The sequence below is a fragment of the Ornithorhynchus anatinus genome, chromosome 2 (assembly GCF_004115215.2).
Source record: "Ornithorhynchus anatinus isolate Pmale09 chromosome 2, mOrnAna1.pri.v4, whole genome shotgun sequence".
Taxonomy (NCBI): domain Eukaryota; kingdom Metazoa; phylum Chordata; class Mammalia; order Monotremata; family Ornithorhynchidae; genus Ornithorhynchus; species Ornithorhynchus anatinus.
In genome coordinates this window covers 135,767,393-135,780,592 of record NC_041729.1, presented here as the reverse complement: position 1 = coordinate 135,780,592, position 13,200 = coordinate 135,767,393, and the positions used below count along the sequence as shown (strand labels likewise).

The 13,200-nt window shown below is 47.1% G+C and overlaps 1 non-coding gene across 1 annotated transcript; it reads left to right on the top strand.

The window, feature by feature from the left end:
* Window positions 1-8,087: 8,087 nt before the first annotated feature.
* LOC114809378 lies at window positions 8,088-8,225 on the top strand. Its single transcript, XR_003757165.1, has one exon. It is a non-coding gene; the product is annotated as a small nucleolar RNA SNORA7 (small nucleolar RNA).
* Window positions 8,226-13,200: the final 4,975 nt, after the last annotated feature.

Sequence of the window (13,200 nt, the reverse complement as noted above, 5' to 3'; positions counted from 1 at the left end):
TGGGGTACAGTAAGGAGAGAGAATCCGCACCGATCCATTAGCTCTCCAGGAGACACTGACGTTTTCTGCATGGTTCCTGCTCTCTAGAACCTGCTCTCTAGTATTTACTGAGCGATTACTATGTGCAGAGCACTGTACTAAGCGCTTGGAATGGACAAATGGGCAACAGATAGAGACGGTCCCCGCCCACTGACGGGCTTTCAGTCTAATCGGGGGCGACAGACAAAAACAATAGCAATAAATAGAATCAAGGGGGTGAACATCTCATTAAAACAATAGCAATAAATAGAATCAAGGTGATGTACATCTCATTAACCAAATAAATAGGGTGATGAAAAATATATGCAATTGAGCAAATGAGCACAGTGCTGAGGGGAGGGGAAGGGAGAGGGGGAGGAGCAGAGGGAAATCCGCCTCTCAGCACGCACATCATCCAACCCCGGTGCCCAGAATTAGCAACAACCCAACACCACCACTGAAGTCTTCCAGCTAGGATGCCTCTCGGGACTTGATACTGAAGCTGAGATGGAAATAACTCATTGAATAGTTCGGGAAGCAGAGTGTTTCAGTGGCTCACGGGCTTGGGAATCAGAGGTCATGGGTTCCAATCCCGGTTCCGCCACCTGGCAGCTGTGTGACTTTGGGCAATCACTTCACTCCTCTGTGCCTCAGTTACCTCATCTGTAAAATGGGGATTAAGACCGTGGGCCCCATCAATCAACCAATCTGATTACCTCGTATTCCCCCCACTGCTTAAAACAGGGCTTGGCACATAGTAAGCACTTAAATACCATCATCATCATTATTGTTATTATTATTAAATAACACTTCCTAGGGCTAAAAAGGGAGAGAAAAAGAAGGTAGTTGCTTCCAAATAAGAAGTTCAAGAGAGATGTGTTTCCCTTCCGTTTGAGAATCCACTAATTGCTTGCTGCTCTCCCATTCATTCATTCATTCATCCAATAGTATTTATTGAGCGCTTACTATGCGCAGAGCACTGTACTAAGCGCTTGGAATGAACAAGTCGGCAACAGATAGAGACGGTCCCTGCCGTATGACGGGCTTACGGTCTGATCGGGGGAGACGGACGGACGAGAACGATGGCGATAAATAGAGTCAAGGGGAAGGACATCTCGTAAAAACCGATGGCAACTAAATAGAATCAAGGCAATGTACAATTCATTAACAAAATAAATAGGGTAATGGACAATTTTCTCTCCCCAGAAAATTGGTTTGGCCAAATTAAAATCTGCCAAATCAGAGAAATTCCATTGATCAGGGTAAATTTGTCAGCATTCCTTAGTACAGGTCCTAAAAATAGACTGATGTCTTCTGAGGTCTGAGGCTGTCCACGCTGAGATTTTATGAAGACAAGGGATCGAGGCTAATCAGACTTTACTGCCTGGCAGGAGTGTGTGTCACATAATTTGTCCGTAAAAGTCGCACCAATCTTTTTGTCCCCTCCAGGGATTCTTCTCCCAAGTAATCACTTAATCAATAGTATTTACTGAGCACTTATGGAGTGCAAAGCATTGTACTAGAAGCTTGAGAGAGTAGGATACAACAGATTTGGTAGACATGACCCTTAGCCACAAGGAGCTTACAGTCTAGGGGGAATGTGTCGATTATTGAATTCATTCATTCAATCATATTTATTGAGCACTTACCTTGTGCAGAGCGCTGTACTAAACTCTTGGGAAAGTGCAACACAACAACAGACCGTGACATTCCCTGCCCACGACAAGCAATTTAGATGAGCCCTCTTAGCTCCCACTGTTTACATCCTTTGCTTACCCTATGCGCTTGTCCCCTCGGACTTCGAACGCAAGCCCTTCCTGAGGCTGGACTGGGCCTCCACTGCCTTATTTATGCACTCAGCCCAGTGCTTGGCACCCAGTAGATGCCTAATACCACCAATCGACCAACAAAGAGTGATTTCCCCTCGCTACCGGGCCCTCCAACTTCACCTTCCTCCGCCTGATGCCCAAATTTGCCGCCCAGAGTCACTGGCACTGGCTAGCCGGTGTCCTCCCTCTCTACAAGGAGCTTCCTGGAAAGCTATTTCTACGCAGTTCAGGAAATGAATAAAATAACCTTTGAGATGAAAGCAGATTTAGATGGGCAATTGCCGGTCTGTGGAACTATTAATGGGCACGTTATAAACCATCAGGAGGCACTACGTCCCGGGCCGAGGATCCGGGGCGGGCTCTAAGATTCCAGGAGCTCCTGCTGGGCCAGAGCCCCGGGTTCAAACATGGTGCAGGCTATCGTCAACAGTAGACTTGGTTAATACCAGCGTGGCTTCGTGGGTAGAGCACAGGCTTGGGAGTCAGAGGGACCTGGGTTCTAATCCCGGCTCCCCCACGTCTCCGCTGTGTGACCTTGGGCAAGTCACTTTACTTCTAGACCGTGAGCGCGTCGTTGGGTAGGGACTGTCTCTATCTGTTGCCCAACTGTACTTTCCAAGCGCTTAGTCCAGTGCTCCGCACACAGTAAGCGCTCAGGAAATACGATCGAATGAATGAACTTCTCTGGGCCTCAGTTACCTCATCTGTAAAATGGGGATTAAGAGTGTCAGCTCCAAGGGACTGTGTCCAACCTAACTTGAATCCTCCCTAGATCTTAAAACAGTGCTTGGCATATAGGAAGTGCTTAAAAAGTACCATTATTATTATATGTCAGCCCAGGAGAGAGCCGGAGAAGTGAAGTGGGCTACCAAAGGGTTTCTCCGGCCGTGGGCAAGGAGGCATTCTCGCATATCGCTTGGGCTAGGGGCCAGAAGCAGTTTGGCCTTCAGGAAAGGGCGCGGGCCTGGCCTCTAATCTCTGTCTGCTGCATGACCCTAACCCTAGTCACTGCTCAGTCAAATTGTATTTACTGAGCACTGACTCTGTGCAGAGCACTCTACTAAGCACTAAACTTCTCTGGGCCTCAGTTTCCTCCTCCACCCCCAACCCCACAGCACTTGTGTACCTATTTTTAGATTATATATTGTGAATTACTTATTCACTCGTATTAATGTCTCTAAGACTCTACGCTTGTTATGGGCAGGGAACGTGTCTGCTAATTCCGTTGTACTCTCCCGAGTGCTTACTACAGTGCTCTGCACAGAGTAAGGGCTCAATAAATACCATTGATTGGTTGATAAACTGAGGACTCGTCACCTGTTCTCCCTCCTACTTAGGCTATGAGCCTCACACGGGACAAAGACTGTGTCTGACCTAATTATCTTGTGTCTACCCCAACGCTTAGTACGGTGCTTGCTGACCGCCTTGCTGACCTCCCATTCTCCTGTCTCTCCCCACTCCAGTCCATACTTCATTCTGCTGCTCGGATCGTTTTGCTAGAAAAACCGCCATTCCCCACTCCACGAGAAACTCCAGCGGTTGCCCATCCACCTCCGCATCAAACAGAAACTCCTCACCGTTGGCTTTAAAGCAGTCAATCTCCTCGCCCCCTCCTACCTCACCTTGCGGCTTTCCTACTTCAACCCGGGCTGCACACTTGGCTCTTGTAATGGTAACCTTCTCCCTGTACCTCCATCCTATCTTGCCACCTCTATCTCAGCCACATCCTGTCTTTAGCCTGGAACCCCCTCCCTCTTCATACCTGACAGCCGATTCATCTCCCCATCCCTTCAAAGCCTTATTGAAGGCCCATCTCCTCCAAGAGGCCTTCCCTGACTTAATCCCTCCTTTCCTCCTCTCCCTTTCCCTTCTGCATCACCCTGACTTCCTCCCCCCAACCAGCCCCATGGCATTTATGTACATATCTGTAATTTGTTTATCTACAGTCTCCTCCTGTAGACTGTAAACTCGCTGTGGACACGGAAAGTAACTATTTTAGTATTGTACTCTGTCAAGTGCTCAGTACAGTGCTCTGCACACAATGTGTGCCAAGCATGCTGCTAAGCACTTGGGAGAGTACAATGCAGCAGAGTCGGTAGACGTCTTCCCTCCCCTCAGGGACCTTATAGTCTAGAGGAAGAGGCAGACATTAATACAAATAAATAATTTATACATCTGCAAATGTCTGTAATCTTGTACTCTCCCAAGCAATTAGTACCGCATTCTGTACGCAATAAGCTCTCAACAGATACGACTGACTGAACGTCTACCAACTCTGACATAGTTCTATTAATAATAATAATAATAATAGTATTTGCTAAGTGCTTACTATGCGCCAAGCACTGTTCTAAGCGCTGGGGTAGATACAAGGTAATCAGATTGTTCCAGGTGGACCTTATAGTCTTAATCCCCATTTTAGAGATGAGGTAACTGAGAAGCTAAGTGACTTGCCCAAGGTCACACAGCAGGCAAGTGGCGGAGCCAGGATTCGAACCCGTAACCTCGGACTCCCAAGCTCGTGCTCTTGCCAGTAGGCCACGTTGCTTCTACTGTACTCTCCCAAGTGCTTAGTACAGTGCTCTGCACCCAGTGAGAGCTCAATAAACCTGACCGATTGTACCAATTCTGATTCATCGTTCTATTGTACCCTCCCAAGCGCTTCGTACAGTGCTCGGCACACAGTAAGTGCTCAATAGAGCTGAGGGACGAACAGGAATGACGGAACTCACGGCCTTGGGTGGGGGGGGGGGGACAGGTGAAGAAAAGCAGCCACAGAGTTCCCTCCCTACTGCCCTGGCTCCCCTCCGCATCACCGAGGGGTCGCCACCCTGACCGGCCTCACACCACCCGGCCGGAAAGAGAAAAGGAGCCTCAGCTTGGCACCTCCGCAAAACTTCCGGAAGGTTGCGGAAGCTTTGACAGCGCTGGAATGGGTGCTGAAACTAGAGGCTATGCCTTGGGCTCCGAGCCGCGAGGAGCCTGGAATACTCGGGCTCTAGCCCCAGCGCCCTACTGACTTTTATTTTCGCTTTGTGAATCGGTCCTTGTTTTTGTCACTGCTCCGGCGTTTCTGTTTATTATTACGGTGTGTCTGTTTATTGTTATATTGTACTCTCCCGAGCGCTTCGTACAGTGCTCTGCCAACAGCGAGAGCTCAATAAATACGATTGGATGAATGAACGTTTCTCTGTTCCCCACGCTTTATGTGTCTGTCATCGTTCCCCTCTCTCCCCTTTTATTCTTAGATTGTGAGCCCCTTTTCTAATTCCCACCTAGGTATTAGTTCCCGGCCAATCATACTCATTGAGCGCTTCCTGTGTGCAGAGCACTTGGCTAAGCACTTGGGACAGTACGATATATCAATGTAACAGGCACGGTCCCTGCCCTCAACGGCCTTTCAGCCTAGAAGACTGCATTCTTTCCCAGTGCTTCAAATAGTGCACCGTCCTCAGTAAAAACTTAACAAATGCCATTACTAATACTATTTATCGAGAGTCTTTGTGGACAGAGCACAGTACGAAGCGGAAGGGAGACCACACTAGAATTAGTGTACATGATCCCTGTCCTCGGGAATTTACAACGCGTGGGTGAGGCAGTTACTAAAATACACTACAGAGAGGAGGAAGTAATAGTGTATATAAGAAATGTACGATCTTACAGTTTTATGTTGGCTCCTGAGCATCAGTTCCCAGACACAACAGATTTGATGATAAAACAGCTCAAAGGCCTTTGAGACCAAGGTTTTGGCTCATCATGCTGCATATTTCCTTTTCTGCTTTCTGAATCCTGCTCAGAGTGGGAAATATTTTTCAACATCTTTAAAGACTGTGGTTTCTGATGCGTCTGTGACTAATGCCACCTTCAATTATACATAATCGAGTGTTTGACTATGATCTAATGATACCTATTATTCACCAAATGGCATCAGTCAGCAGTAATATTCCCCAAAGTCATCAATTATTCAACCTTCCCGTCTTCCTCAAAAGTGCGTATCTGTGAGTGTAAGACAGGGTAACGACAGAGAGAGGGTAAGGAGAGTGAAGCGCGCTTCAGATGTACAAACTTTCTTCCAAATGGTTTTTTTTTTTCTTTTCCCAGTAATCGCCTTTTGCTTGCTTATTAAAAGGGAAGAATGGGAAAGCTCTATCACCCAGTTTTGGAGATCCGAAACTCTCATCCGTTTACCACCATTAACTTTTAGTCTCTAAGGAATTGTCAGTGGGTAATAAACCTGGTTGGAGATTTGTGGATCTCCATCCCTGGGCCAGGATCATCTACTCTGACTACGATGACATTCATCAGCTTTCCTGAGAATCGCCAAAATAATAACGGTAATTATTATGGAATCTGTTAAATGCTTATCATGTGCCAGGCACCGAACTAAGTGCTGGGGTGGATGCAAGCAAATCGGGGTGGACACGGTCCCTGTCCCACATAGTAATAATAATAATTATGGTTTTTGTTAAGCACTATGTGCCAGGCACTGTACTAAGTGCTGGGGTGACTGAAAGCAAATTGGGTTGGACACAGTCCCTACCCCACATAGGGCTCACAGTCTTAATCCCCATTTTACAGATGAGGGAACTGAGGCACAGAGAAGTGAAGTGACTTGCCCAAGGTCACACAGCAGACAAATGGTTAGAACCCACGACCTTCTGACACCCAGGCCCCTGCTCCATCCACTAGACCATCCTGATCTTCACTGTCAAGCTGATGAGAGAGGGCAAGGGGAGAGAAAGGGTGGGAAAAGAGTCACACATTCTCCACGGTAATGATGATCGCGGATCCACAGAGGAGGGAAGGTGGGAGAAGGAAAATTGTTTTGAAAATCATATTTGTTAAGCACTTACTATTTGCTAATCACTCTTCTAAGCTCTGGAGTAGATGCAAGATAATCAGGTGGACACAGTCCATGTCCCATATGGGGCTCACAGTTTAAGTGGAGGGAGAAGAGGCTTTGAATCTCCATTCTAGAGACAAAGAAACTGAGGCACAGAGAAGTTAAGTGACTCGGTAGAAGTCACACAGCAAACAAGTGGCAGACCAGGATTAGGAGCCAGGTCCTCTGACTTTCGGACCAGGGCTCTTTTCATTAGGTTTCACTTCTCTTACCTTTCAGGGCGTTGGTTTATTGAATGCAAGCAATTATGGAGGGGAGGGAAAAGGCTGGAGATTTCCCATTGTCCTGAGGACAACTGATTCCCCCACTTTGTACCCGGACAACCAATCATTCTGGAAATCCACAGGTTTTCCGCTCTCTCTTTGGCTACAAGTTTCTCAAAGCGAATACAGCCCAACAAAGTTACCAGGAAGGAGCTGACGAGTTGCGTAGCTTAGCGGAAAGAAGACGGACTTGGGAGTCAGAGGCTCCGCCACTCATCAGCTGTGTGACTTTGGGCAAGTCACTTCACTTCTCTGTGCCTCAGTTCCCTCATCTGGAAAATGGGGATTAAGACTGGGAGCCCCACGTGGGACAACCTGATACCCCTGTGTCTACCCCAGCGCTTAGAACAGTGCTCTGCACATAGTAAGCGCTTAACAAATACCAACATTATTATTACCTCAGCGTTTAGAACAGTGCTTGGCACATGGTAAACGCTTAACAATTGCCATCATTATTATTTTCTCTTTACCAAATGGGTTTCCATGGATCACACTGTTGGCGGAGAGTAGAACTCCAGGAATGACTATTAATATGGAAGGCTTGTCACAGGCAGGGAACCGATCTGCCGGTTCATTCATTCGATCGTATTTATTGAGCCCTTACTATGTGCAGAGCACTGGACTAAGCGCTTGACTAAGCGCTTAACTAGTTCTGTTGCATTGTATTCTTCAAGCACCTAGTACAGGGAAGCAGCCCGGCTCAGTGGAAGGAGCCTGGGCTTCGGAGTCAGAGGTCATGGGTTCGACTCCCGGCTCTGCCACCTGGCAGCTGGGTGACTGTGGGCGAGTCACTTCACTTCTCTGGGCCTCAGTTACCACATCTGGAAAATGGGGATTAACTGTGAGACGACCTGATTACCCTGGATCTCCCCCAGCGCTTAGAAGAGTGCTCTGCACATAGTAAGCACTTAACAAATACCAATATTCTTATTATTATTATTACAGGGGTCTGCACATAGTAAGTGCTCAGTGAATACCACTGATTGATAATGAATGTTTGAGTGTGTGTGTGTGTGCTGGGCCTTAAGCTCGCTGTGGGCAGGGAATGTGTCTTATTTTTGTACTGTACTTTCCCAAGCCCTCCCAGAGTCGCACCTGGAGAGTTTCCAGTCCCCTACAAGTCACGACTACAGGAGGGAGAGTCAAGCAGAGGCCTGTCCATTCCATTCCTGGCTCGGCCAGCGGCTAGCGAGTGGAAGACAATCTGCTACAAGTCAAAACTCACCCTTGCTGGGCAGCGGCCACACGGGAGAGAGTGGAGGGCAGAGACTCCTCTACTGCGCGGAAGGAGGCGGTGGCAAACCGCTTTCGTATTTCTACCAAGAAAGCTCTGTGGATCCGCCACCAGAACGACTGCAGATGGAAGCGGGGCGTTCTGGGTGAGATGTGTCTTTGGCGGCGCTATGGGTCGGGACGCGGCTCGACAGCATGAGACAACAACTTTCCCAAGCGCTGTAGTACAGTGCTCTGAACGCGGTAAGCGCTCAGTAAATAGGACTGAATGAAGGAATGTGTGTGTATGAGGGAGACGGAGAGAAATATGTCCTCCGAAGGTGAGATCTGGGGCCAAGGACAATTAGGAAATGTACCAAAGACCTAAATGGAGAAGCAATAAGTCTGTAAATGACATCAGCTCAGGTGTCAGGGCCAATCTTTTAGATAACAGAGGTGCAATTCGAAATGACCTCAATAAATGGGGGAAATGATCTGCGTAGAACATGCAATAGGGATAAGTATAAAGTACCGCATTTGGAGGGAAAAGAAATACACAAATAGACGTGGGGAAGAAACGGATTAAGGTGCAAAATGTTTCACCGTGGATCACAAGCAGAACCTGCGTTAACCGTTAATTGCTGTAGCTTAAGAAACTAATATCATCCTGGGGAAAATGAAAAGAACTATGATATGCCTGAGTTGAAAAGGAATTAAAATATTATGCTTTGCATTAGATTAGCAACTGGAGAGGGTCCAGAACAGAGCAGCAGAAATGATTGGAAGGATGAACAGTAGCCCCTCTGGAGAAGGCTTAGATCTAATCAGTCGATCAACGGTATTTATTGAGCACTTGCTGTGTGCGGACCACCGTACTGAGAGCTTGGTAGACAGCAACGTGGCTCAGTGGAAAGAGCCCGGGCTTGGGTGTCAGAGGTCATGGGTTCGACTCCCGGCTCTGCCACTTGTCAGCTGGGTGACTGTGGGCGAGTCACTTCACTTCTCTGGGCCTCAGTTACCTCATCTGGAAAATGGGAATTAACTGTGAACCTCACATGGGACGACCTGATGACCCTGTATCTACCCCAGCGCTTAGAACGGTGTTCTGCACACAGTAAGCGCTTAACAAATACCAATATCATTATGATCCCTGCCCTCAAGGAGGTAGAGAAGTAGTGTGGCCTAATGGAGAGAGCACAGACCTGCAAGTCAAAAGGACCTGGGTTCTAATCCCTGTTCCACCCCTCGTCTGCTGTGTGACTGTGGGCGTGTTACTCAACTTCTCTGTGCCTCGGTTACCTCATCTATAAAATGGGAATTAAAACTATGAGTCCCATGTGGGACATGGGCGATGTCCAACCTTGTAACTACCTCAGCGCTTAGTACAGTGCCAGGCACAGAGTAAGCGTTTTAGAAATACCATAAAAAAAGGAGGCAAAGAACTGAACCAAATGATTTTTCAGGTGCCTCTTTAGATTTGCAGGCTCTAGAATTAGATCTCCTATCTCACTTCTGGAGCCTCTGAGAAGGACTGGAGGGAAGGGGAGGGCTAGGTGCTCAGCTCTCAGCCATGGTTTGTTGTGATCAAATTAATCTTTATCTAATGTCTATCAGAGTAATAATAATAATGTTGGTATTTTGTTAAGCGCTTACTATGTGCAGAGCACTGTTCGAAGCGCTGGGGGAGATACAGGGTCATCAGGTGGTCCCACGTGAGGCTCACAGTTAACCCCCATTTTCCAGATGAGGTCACTGAGGCCCAGAGAAGTGAAGTGACTCGCCCACAGTCACCCAGCTGCCAAGTGGCAGAGCCGGGAGTCGAACTCATGACCTCTGACTCCGAAGCCCAGGCTCTTTTCCACCGAGCCGCGCTGCTTCCCCGAGCCACGCTGCAGTACTAATTGTAATTTATAAAGTACCTGTTATGTTCAGAGGACTATACTGAACCCTGGAAAGAATGCCCAAGTAGGTATTAGACAGTTCTCGACCCTCAAATCTAAGATGTTTTCTAATAAAACACTCTTTTTCCCAAGATTCGGTCTCAGGAATAATAATGATAACTGTGGTATTTGTTAAGTACTATGTGCCGGACACTGTACTAAGCGCTGGGGTAAATACAAGGTAATCGGGTCAGACACAGGTCCTGTCCTACAAGGGGCTCAAAGTTTTACTCCCCATTTTACAGATGAAGTAACTGAGACGCAAGGAAGGAAAGTGTCTCGTACAAGGTCACACAGAGGACAGGCGGCAGGCCTGCCCATCTCAAAAATTCACAATGATAATAATAATAATGTTGGCATTTGTTAAGCGCTTACTATGTGCCGAGCACTGTTCTAAGCGCTGGGGTAGACACAGGGGGATCGGGTTGCCCCACGAGAGGCTCACGGTCTTAATCCCCATTTTCCAGATGAGGTAACTGAGGCACCGAGAAGTGAAGTGACTTGCCCAAAGTCACACAGCTGACAAGTGGCCGAACCGGTATTTGAACCCATGACCTCTGACTCCAAAGCCCGGGCTCTTTCCACTGAGCCACGCTGTGTCTGTGAGAGCAAGAGATGAGACTTTTTTAGTGAGCATCAGGTGGGTAATCCTTTTGTCAGATTCTGAGGGTGTCAAGTAACTTCCAGGCCCTAAACTTTGGGATCTGCCTAATGACAAAATCCACCTGCCACTGAAACTGGAAACACAGACGGTCAATTAAAAAGGCCCCTTGATTGTCCGGATAGAAAGAGCTCATGCTTGTCCGGACCTGTAGCGATTGCCAATCTCTGGCATTTCATCCTCCTTATTCATTCATTCAGTCAGTCGTATTTACTGAGCGCTTACTGTGTGCACAGCACTTTACTAAGCACTTGGAAAATACAACTTGGCAACAAATAGAAACAATCCGTACCCAACGGCGGGCTCACAGTCTAGAATGGGGGAGACGGACAACATAACGAAACAAGTAGACAGGCATCAATAGCATCGATATGAATAAATAGAATTATAGATATATACACATCATTAATAAAATAGAATAATAAATAGGTACATATATACACAAGTGTTGTGGGGCAGAAAGGGGGGTAGAGTAGAGGGAGAGAGTCGGGGTGATGGGGAGGGGAGGAGGAGCAGAGGAAAAGGGAGGCTGAGTCTGGGATGAAGCAGCATGGTAAAGTAGAAAAAGCATGGGATTCAGAGAACTGAGGCTCAGTGGGAGAAGCAGCGTGGCTCAGTGGAAAGAGCACGGGCTTGGGAGTCAGAGGTCATGAGTTCGAATCCCAACTCTGCCACTCGTCAGCTGTGTGACTGTGGGCAAGTCACTTCACATCCTCTGTGCCTCAGTTCCCTCATCTGGAAAATGGGGATTAAGACTGTGAGCCCCACGTGGGACAACCCGATTCCCGTGTCTACCCCAGCGCTTAGAACAGTGCTCTGCACAGAGTAAGAGCTTAACAAATACCAACATTATTATTATTATTATTATTAGTCCCGACTCTGCCACTCCATAACACAGGTATTTATTTTAACATCTGCCTCCCCTTCTGTACTCTAAGCTCTTTGTGGATCGAGAACACGAGAACGCGCCTGGTACACTGTAAGCTCTCGGTAAATACAGTTGCTTGATTGATTTCCTGCTATGAGACCTTGAGCGAGACACTTATTTGTGCCTCTGTTTCTTCGATTGTATTTATTCTATTTTTTGGTACTTTTTGAGCGCTTCTTGTGTTCAGAGTACTGTACTAAGCGCCATCCTCCAGTCCTGGCTCCACCAATTACCTGCTGAGTGATTTGGGGCAAGATACTTTCCTTGAGACTCAGTTCCCTCATTTGAAAAACATATCCCATTTTATTTTAGCTAATTTATCTTTTCTCGACTCCGGCACTTCGGCTAAGCGTGGCATCCAGTAAGTGCTTAATGCGTACCATCATCATACCACTTTTAAAACCAGAGTTTTAAAAGTCAGTTGGCAATTTATTCCTTCCTAGGAAAAAAACCTCCTCACACTGAAAAGCCTTGAGATATAAACTTTTCCTAAAAGCATTAACCCAAACTAAACTCTGCGATATGTTGTCCATCTATTGGGAGGATTCTCTTAGTTAAAACACCAGGTGATTTTCCTTTTGGACATTCTCTAACTCGAATGCATGAAATTAAGAAGTCAGAGAACCTGGGTTCTAATCGTGGCTCAGCTGTGTGACCTTGGGGGAGTAATTTAACTTCTCTGTGCCTCAGTCACCTCATCGGCAAAATGGAGATTAAGACTGTGAAGCCCCATGTGGGACAGGGGCTGTGTCCAATGTGGTTATCTCGTATCGACCCCAGGGCTTACTTCAATGCCTGGGATATTACTTAGATCTTAATAAATACTATTTTAAAAAAATTCCATTTTTGGTCAGCTCCCTTCAATTTTGATTCATGAAGTCACTGAGAGGCTCCTGGTGGAACTAGAGATGGCTTGGTCTTCTAGACTGTAAGCTCACTGTGGGCAGGGAATGTAATAATAATAATAATGTTGGTATTTGTTAAGCGCTTACTACGTGCCGAGCACTGTTCTAAGCGCTGGGGCAGACACAGGGGAATCAGGTTGTCCCACGTGGGGCTCACAGTCTTAATCCCCATTTTCCAGATGAAGGAACTGAGGCACAGAGAAGTGAAGTGATTTGCCCACAGTCACACAGCTGACGAGTGGCAGAGCTGGGATTCGAGCTCATGACCTCTGACTCCCAAGTCCGTGCTCTTTCCACTGAGCCACGCGGCTTCTCTACCTACAAACTCTGATATATTGCATTCTCCCAAGTACTTGAGTATAGTGCTCTGCGCACAGTAAGCAGTCAATACATACATATGATCGATTGATATACTTCCCCTGTCTCTTCCTGGAATAAAGGAAGCACCACCCGTTGTAGGCAATTATATTTCCACCTAGCCAGACATTCCTACAGAGTCAGGAATCCTGGACTACAGATCAATCCTGAGGCTGGAAACCTTTGC